Raw genomic sequence first — 9506 nt, 5'->3', positions numbered from 1 at the left:
GACTTGAATTTGATCTGAGCCTGCGCAGGACTCATGAATTTGTACTGGTATTTGGAATTTGGACCTCCGGGGGAAACAGACGTATTTTGAGACCCAGAGATCCCTCCCTGGACGAAAGTCCGAGGGTTGTTTGATTTGGACCATAGGGAAAGCAGACATGCCCAGAAAACAGAGGTGTTTCTGGAACCCTTGGTTCTGCCCTGGACGAAAGTCCAAGGGTTGTTTGTAATTTTGGTTTGGGGCACCATTTCTTTGCCGCGAGGTTTGTCCTGTCTGATGTCTGTCCTGTTTTTGCTGTTGGTGTCTGTTAAGCCTGGAGGATTGGAATGGGCTGGGTGACTGAATAGTTGAGCAACAGGTTTGTTATCAGTTATCTGATCTGTTGCAGTCCACGCCCTAACCACCTGCTTGTGTGTCAATTTTACTATTTCTGTTAATTTTATGGATGTGGAGGTCCTATGTTGGGGTTTCTGGCAAAATCTGTAAGTAGGCCTACAAGAATTGTTTAGGGTGGAGGTTCGGCGGCAGCCTTCCGAAATCTGTAGGGGAGACTTGGTTTCGAACCAAGTTGATCTCCATGGGGCTAGCCATCTGAAATTCCAAATAGGACCCTAGTCTATGTCCAACAACTCTTTCTGTCCTTACTCCCCACACATATGGCATGCATAGGTCAGGGGTCGTTCCTTGCTGCCATGAGCACGTGGTGCGGGACAGGACTTTCTCTGCCATGCACCACGGGCTAGGGTTAGAATGTGCTGCGGCAGAGTCCTCTTGAAGCTGCTGCTCTGAACTCTAACCATTGCTGCAGCACTCGTTAGCCGCAGGCACTCGTGAGCCTGGCCGATGTAGGTGAGTTTTTCTATCCCCACCTGGAGGTCTGTGAGGTATGCGAAGTGGGGCTCTCTCTGCCTCAGCTGCCGTCCTGCCATGGGTCCTGGCTTGCCGCGGGAGTTTCCCTGCTCTGAGGGAACATGGCTGCCAGGTCACCATCTGCCTGGCTGCCCGGCCTTCTCTGTGCTCCACACACATGATATGCAGGGGGGCCTCACGGGGTGTCTTTTTCCCACTCCTGCATTGGCCAAGGGTCTGGAGATACCAGCAGCACCCCCACCCCAGGCCTCTTCCCTGAGCACGTGGAGCTGGGGTGTATGAACTTATCTGGCCTGATCCGGACTTCAAAAAAAAAAAAAAAAAAAAAAAAAAACGGCCTTATGAAAAGGACTTTGGTAAAAATTTTTATGTTCACTGCGAAATGAGAATGTACTAAGGCCATAAAAAGGGAAAGAAAAATTTGTCTAAGAATGTCTAAGAAAATCGGAGGAGTAAACCAAGGGTATATAAAAAATTATAGAGGGTTAAAGCAAGTCATAGAAGGTCAGAGAAAAGGTTGTTAAAAGAAAAAAATATAAGCTGTTTGTTATGGTTTCTCATGTCTACAAATAGTAGATTTAAAAAAAATGATAAGTTAAAATTTTAACCATATTAAGCTAATTCTGTTTAAAAAGTCCTGTTTATTTCTCAAGTAATTTATGTATACTTGTTTTAAAATGTTTTGTTTCCTAGTATAACCTAAGTTCTGTTACAAGCATGTACCTAAGTAAATGATGCAAGTTACCGCCATTTTGTAGCCAACCACATGGCAAACTGGTCACATGGCTGACTGGTAGCCGTTTGGCTGAAGTTGAAAAAAGATACTTAAACCGCCATCTTGACTAAAGGTGACAGCATGGAAATTAGAGGTACCATCTTAGAAACAAGTTTTTCAGTTAAGATTTAAAATGTTAATGCTTCTATATATTAAAAAAAGACATTAAGGGAATTTAAATTTCTTTTTAAAACCAGTTTTTTTTTTAAATGTTTGTTTTTATTAATGTTTGTACTTAAAAAGCTTCAATTTAGAATCATTTTTAAGCAAAGCCTGACAATGTAAAGTTCTTGTTTTATAAAAGCTGCTAATCTATTATAAGATGTTACAGTTTATGTTTTCGGAATTTAAGTTTAGGGCATTGGTGGCACACACCTTTAATCCCAGCACTCGGGAGGCAGAGGCGGATGGATTTTTGTGAGTTCAAGGCCTGCCTGGTCCGGCAGATCGAATTCCAGGACAGAGTCCAAAGCCACAGAAAAACCCTGTCTTATTTGAGCAAGCAGCTAAAATATGTACATGTAGCTACTGTTTAAGGACTATAAGGTAACTCTATGTAGTTTTAAATTCAGCTGTGCTAAGTTTCAAATATTTTACTAAGTTAAAACCAGTTACAGTCAGGCTGAAAATTAATTACAGAAATAAGACCTTACCTAGCCACCTGTATGCTTCTTGAGTGCTTAAGGCAAGTAACTAAAACAGACAAACAGACCTCTAATGCTTCAGAGATCTTCAGAATATGGCATTTAAATTGTTACCTTTAAAGTTTATAATATCAGACAGATTGCCAGATCCTGACAATGACCCAAAGTCTCCAAAGAAGATTATGAGGCACCCCTGTTCCTGCACCTGGACCAGTGAGCAAGATGCTCAGATGTGATACCTGCCACTTGCCAGGACTTGGCTGAGACTGTGGACAAAGCTCCTGGACACTGGAAAATTGATTGCACCCCCTTTGCCTAGACAAAACAAGGTCAGTCTTTTCCATGTCCCTCTTCCACAGAGAGAAAGAGAGAAAAAAAATAAAACCTCTCACCTTATAGGCCTGGCAAAGATTGCTGGTCTTTGAGACACCTGCCTCCAGTGGTAATGGAGAAACTTGGGTATGGCTAACTGTATATGGACTGGCTTCTAACTGGCTTCTGTCACTTTTTAGTAGATTCAGATAAAATATACCCTTCTCAGATCTATGAAATATTAATGGTTGTCAACTTGGCAGCATCAGACAGTCAGATCCACTATAGACTATAGTCAGCATGTTAGCTGATAAAATAGTGACTATCTACTGTTCAGGCATAAGCTCAAGGTTTTTAGGTTTATTTTGGTTGTCATCTAAGTACAAACTTAAAGGGCTTTTCCTCAGGCCAAAAGCACCTCTGTCCAATCCATACCTGGCTCTCTGGACAGAGTAAAAATGTACATGCTTATAGCCCAAATCTGTAGTTTTTGCTAGGACTCAAAGTTATAAATATGTTCCTGCTGTTTGAACAGATATCCAGATATCTGCTTTTTCGGCACTGTGGGCTTCAGTAAATAAGTTTTAACCTCTGTTCCTAGTTTAAACATGTCTTAAACAGGTTTCTGCTTCTGGCAGACATCTGAGTATCTGTTGCTGAATACAGGCTGTTCTAAGTAGACTGCGAGCCCTGGACTTGCTGTGGATGTGAACCAGTCCAGCTGATGTGGACACCCCCTGTCTCTGCAACAGAGTCTGCTAACCAGAAACTCCTGATGGATTCCCCATTGCTTAAATTCTTTTTTTTTTTTTTTTTTTTTTTTTTTTGCTTTTGACTAGCATTTCAACCTTCTGGGGTCCCTAATTTCCTCCCAAAGTCAGCAGGAAGTAGCTTGGGAAAGAATTCGCCGCCCATTTTCCCTGGTTAAAATGCTAAGTCAGGAGGGACTCCCTGGCATGGGGATGCCAATATCTCTCACTCCCTGATGGGGGCGCCAAAGAGACAGTAATTCCATGATTGGAATTAAAAAAAAAAAAAATAGGGGAATGAAGGGACCAGCTTTCCTTTTGGCAGCCATGACAGTAACTCGTGCTTGCCATGACCTTGTCTTAGTCACTAGAGGTTAGCTGCCTGCCTCATGACAAGGAACCAGTCAGAAGTTAGCTGGTGGCGCTATGCTTTATGACCCTGGGTGTACTTTATGGACAAGCGCACAGCAATGACGCACAGAGCATAGCAACCACCCTGGGAGGGCCTATGGGCCATAACAACCAGTGGCCAATCAATACAGGGCAAGCCCTCCAAGCCTGGAGGCACACCAATAGTGAGCCTGTGCGCACCCCTAGACACGCCCCTTACACTGCCCTACAAGATCTCTCTCTGCAACCAGTTGGAGCTGTCTTTTTCGAGCCATCCGCCATGGCGGGTGGGTGAAAGACCCGAGCTAACATGGGGTTAGCTCGTTAAAAAACAATAAAGCCTCATGCAGTTTGCAGCAAGCTCTTGAATCTGCCTGGTGATTGGGGTGACTGAGGTCGTGACCTGGGACCCCGGACACCTGAGTTTTCCGGGGGTCTAACATCACAAGTCCTTTGAAGGTCTCTTATTTTTGGGGCCAGATGGTCGGTCTCCTGCCTCACCAGTTGGGTCAACTTCCCATGGAATGAACCGGTAATTGCAGCTATCTTTTTGGTTTCTCAGGGGCTCTCTTTTGTCAATTGTTGTTACATTAACTGGTGGGATAGTCTGCTCTTATCTTCACGACCCCATGGGAGGGTGGCCCTTTGGAAATTCTTGGTATTTAGTTAGGCTAACTTTTGGCCTTGTAAGGGAGTTATGGCGACTGGCTAGGAAATTCCAGGGACTCCAGTCATTGTGGCCTTGTTAGGCCACCCTGCTTTTTAGTTTGGGAGTTTTTTTTTTTTTTTTTTTTTTAAGATTTTATTTATTATGTATACAACACTCTGCTTCTATGTATATCCACACACCAGAAGAGGGCACCAGATCTCATAACAAATGGTTGTGAGCCACCATGTGGTTGCTGGGAATTGAACTCAGGACCTCTGGAAGAGCAGTCGGTGCTCTTAACCTCTGAGCCATCTCTCCAGCCCTTTTTTTTTTTTTAAACCTTCTTATTTTATTTCTTTGTTAATTTTTAAGTCCTTCAGATTGGTGAATGAATAAAGTAAAGGCATTCAGTATGGACTGAATCCGTCCTCCTGAAACTATCCTATGTCTCTGTCTTTAATGTCTATAGCTAGTCTTTCCCTCATCCACACTCCCCCACTCAGGAGCGGACTCTGGGATAATCAACTGGTCCCAACTGCAGCCCCACAAACACCAGTCCACAACATAGGGTAACCAACACGGGGCTGAGGACTGGGGGAGGGAGGTGTGTACTGAAGTGATGGACACCAAAAAGGAACAGACACCAAAGGCGTACAAGTGTGAAGAGAGAGCTTGGAAAAGAAGAAGTAAAGTGCAGTGAGTCAGGAGTAAAAATGTATATAATTGCAGATATGAAACAGGAAAATATTAGTCAGATGACAAAGAAGTGAAGTGTGGTTAGTTAACCTTAAAGTGAAAATGTGTGTAATTGCAGATGGGAAAGAGAGAAATATTAGCCAGATGATGAAGAAGTGAGTGAGTTAACCTTGAGAGTAAAAATGTATAAAATTGGAAATATGAGACAGAAAATTATTGTCAGATGATTGTATATTTACTTGGGTATATTTTAATAGCCAGGAGAGCTGGAGTAAAGCAGAAGCAAATACAGGAATTTTTAGAATTTGAAAGTTTTGTAAGGATCCTTCCCCCTCGCAGAAGTCACCACCACAGATGTCTCAGAGCTGCTCCGGGGCTTGGGGAAGCAAAGGTTCAGCCCCACATATGTGCTAGGTCAGCAGGACCTTCAGGTGCCAAGAACTCAGAGTTATTACAATGGTGGCCTTTGACTTTTCAAGCAGCTGCAGCCACAGATGACCTGCACAGGCCAGTCCAGGCCAGAGGGCAAAGGCCAGAGTAGGCCTCCAGAGTGCCTGCCTAGTCCCTGACAGGAAGCCCATGCCTAGAAGCCCACAGCATTGAGAGCTGCTGCCGTGGCCGATGTGCAACCAAGTGTATGGAAAATGCTAATTAATGCAGAAAGTCAGAAACTGTTTTAGGACCTTATAGAAAAGAAAAGGTGACATAGATGAGTTTAAACTTGTTCAGATTTTGGATGCTCATAAACTCAAGGGTTAGTTATAGCTGCTGTACTACAAGAGATTTCAGTTAAAGAAGTTTCATTTCAACAAACTAATTATAATCTAGGGAAAAGGAGGACTGAAAGATGTATGCATATGCTGTGTGGTGTAGCCACATGCGTGTGTGAAATGTGATTGAGAATTCGGGAATCCTAACAAAAGGACATACTTGAATTGCTATGGATATAGTTAAAGGGGGCATCAAGTCAGACAGTGTCTTAAACAGAAAAGGGTTGGCAATCTGTGCCTCCCACAGCTGGCCCTCAGAGCCGCTAGGTGGGAAAATGGCCAAAGCCAGCATGGCCTGAGAGCCAAGGAATCTGTATGGATAGAGTTTAGCACAGGAGAGGATACAGAAATTCTCTTATCTTTATGTAGGGTTTAAAAAGGAAATATAGAGGATGGAAATTAATGCATGATTTGAGAAAGGTTATGGAGGAAAAGCCTCAGGGAACTGCGGCCCTGTTAGGCCTTGCCTAGAAAGGTGTCTGTGATGATGCAAATGAGACCGTGTCAGCTAATGAAAGCTTTACAGGTTGCATAAGAAAAGACTACTTACAAACTTTAAATAATTTTCAAAAGTTATTGAGACATATGTTATATCCTAAAGAAATTAAGTCTCAAAAATTAGAAATTAGAAAAGATAGCTTGTAATCTTTGAATGATTTTCAGAAGTTATTGGGAAATAGTCAATGGTTACGTCCTTTTTTAAAAGCACCTACTGGTGATTTGAAACCTTTAAGCAATACCCTGGAAGGAAATAGTGATCCCAATTTGTAAAGACAGCTAACTAAAGAGGGAAGACAAGTTCTCCTACAGCTAGCTGGAGAATGCAATCCAGCATCAGCAGATATGCTATAGTGACTATGCAAAACCATGGGAGGCTTATGTGCTTCCCACACAGCATAGTCCAACTTCTGTCTTGTGGCAAGGGGGACCATTATTATGGTTGCACTTACCTGTTTCCCCAGCCAAAGTGTTAAATCCTTATTTTGAAGCAGTAGCTAGTATGGTATAGAGATGCCATATGGAATCTGGGAGTTGTTTTGGTAGGGAACCAAGTGTAATACATGTTCCCTATACCAAACAACAAAGTTGATTGGTGTTTCAAAACAGTGATTCATGGGTGATCGGTTTTTTTGCTCAATTTTTGGGAAAAATCAATAATCAGCTTCCAGCTCATAGACTATTACACTTTGCACTAATGCATCTGTTTATATTCCCTAAAATTGTAAGGAGTAATTCTGTAAAAAAAAAAAAATGCTATGCTAGTTGTTACTGATGGTTCTTCTAATGGAAGAGCAGCCTATGTTATTGATGGCAAAGAATATGTAGAACAAACAGCTCCAGCTTCAGCTCAGAGACTTGAGTTACAAGCTGTTGCAATAGTTTTTCAGCTTCTAATGAATGATTCATTTAATTTGTATACTGATAGTCATTATGATTTTAAAGCTCTTTAAGTAATAGAGATGGTTCTGTGCATTGGAACTAATAATGACCAGGTTAGAATACCGTTTGAACAAATTCAGAATACCATTCATCAAAGAAAGTCACCATACTTTCTTTGTGGGCCATACAAGAGCTCATTCAAACCTTTCCAGCCCACTGGCTGAAGGGAATGAGTCAGCGGATAGGTTGACAAAAATGGTCAATTTATCTCAGGTAGAACTAGCTCAGCAGTTGAATAACTTTCATCATCAGAATAACAAAGGTCTAAGAAAACAATTTGGTTTAACTAGAGAAACTGCTCGTCAAATAGTCAAACAATGTGATGTGTGCCCACAATATTACCTGTAACTAATTTAGGAGTAAATCCTCGAGGCCTACTCCCTAATCATTGATGGCAAATGGATGTTACTCATATTGCAGAATTTGGCAAGTTAAAATACATGCACATGACAGTTGATACGTATTTAGGCTTCTTAATGGCCACTGAACAAACTGAAGAAGCCACTAAGCATGTAATAAGTCACTGTTTAAAACGTTTTGCTTACATGGGAGTTTCAAAAGTCATAAAAAAAAAAAAAACAGACAATGGATCTGGATATACTAGTAAAGCATTTCAGCAATTTTGTTCCCAATGAAAAATTGATCACAAAACAGGCATTCCTTATAGTCCTCAAGGACAAGGAATTGTGGAGCTTGCTCATAGCTCCTTGAAAACGCAACTTCTAAAAATAAGGAGAGGAGAGTTGTGCCCCCTGTCTCCACATAATGCATTAAATCGTGCACTCTTTATTTTAAATTGTTTAAATGTGGATGCCCATGAGCAATCTGCCACAGACAGATTCTGGTATGATGGAACTCGGGTGACTTTCACTCAAGTCAAGTGGAAAGATCCATGCACCAGGCAATGGAAAGGGCCCAGTCCTGTCCTAATATGGGGTCAAGGGCATGTTTGTGCTTTCTCACAGAAAGAAATGGAGGCCCCAGTAGCTGTCAAACCATTTGGTGAGATGCGTGGAGCAGAGGAAACCCAGACCTGAGACCTCGGGAGCCTGCCCAAGCCAGTTCAAGTGAGACCCACTGAACCTGTGTTCCTGACCCCCTGAAGTTATCAATTCTACAGTCCCAGAAAGAACAAAATAGTCAGTTCAAGATTTCCAGTTTCTCAACAAGCCTGCTGCATTGACTTCCCAGACCTGTGAGTTCTCATCCTAGAGACGTCCAAGGACTGGATGACTAGTAGTCGCACCTTGAAACAGTTTTCTCTTTGGGGAAAAAGGACTCATTAGAACAATTAAGCACTATTATGGATGTGATGTGTGGTAAGAGCCCCTCGTCAGTATTTGAACAGGACATGGACAAAAGTTTGCAGTTAACATTCAAGGACTGTGATATCTCAGACCTATTTTTGTGCTTTGGTCTTTAGATAGGGAAAAGCAAAACATTCAGAATTGTGGAATTATTCATATGCCACCAGCCATGAGAACATTTTATTGTCCTTTGATTGAATTGAAATTATGAGAATTGTAACCCAGTCTATTTGCATGTCTATTGTTACTAATCATACTGGAATTATTAATGTTTGTAACCTTAGTGGTGCTATATAAGTGTTTATGGATGTAAGAGGTCAGAGCTCATTCTGACAGGAATTTGATTTGATGCTTATGAGTCTTTAGGTACAATGATTAGAAAGGCAAATTTAGACTTTGATATAGCTAAAGGCACTCAAGACATCCCACACCAATTTCAAAAGGCCATTTTAATTTGATTCATCCTCTCCTTTTGCAGGAGATTGTTGTAGACATAAAAGCCCACATGACATGTTGCTTAGCACTATCAAGCTTGCTTGTGAGCTCTGGTTGAAAAGTCAGCATGGAATTGAGCTATGCACCACTTGAAGGAACCGGCTTCCCTTTCGGCAGCCACAACAGCCGAACACGTGCTTGCCATAAACCTGCCTTGGTCACTTAGAGGTCAGATGCCTGTCTCGTGACAAGGAACCTTAGTCACTTAGAGGTCAGATGCCTGTCTTGTGACAAGGAACCAATCAGAAGTTAGCTGGTGGCGCTATGCTTTACGACCCTGGGTGTGCTTTACGGACAAGCGCACGACAATGACGTAGAGAGCATAGCAACCACCCTGGGAGGGCCTATGGGCCATAACAACCAGTTGACCAATCAACACAGGGCAAGACCTCCAAGCCTGGAAGCACAC

The sequence above is a fragment of the Cricetulus griseus genome, chromosome 6 (assembly GCF_003668045.3).
Source record: "Cricetulus griseus strain 17A/GY chromosome 6, alternate assembly CriGri-PICRH-1.0, whole genome shotgun sequence".
NCBI classification, from domain to species: Eukaryota; Metazoa; Chordata; class Mammalia; order Rodentia; family Cricetidae; genus Cricetulus; species Cricetulus griseus.
The sequence above is the reverse complement of the archived record's forward strand: the minus strand, read 5'-3'. Positions refer to the sequence as shown.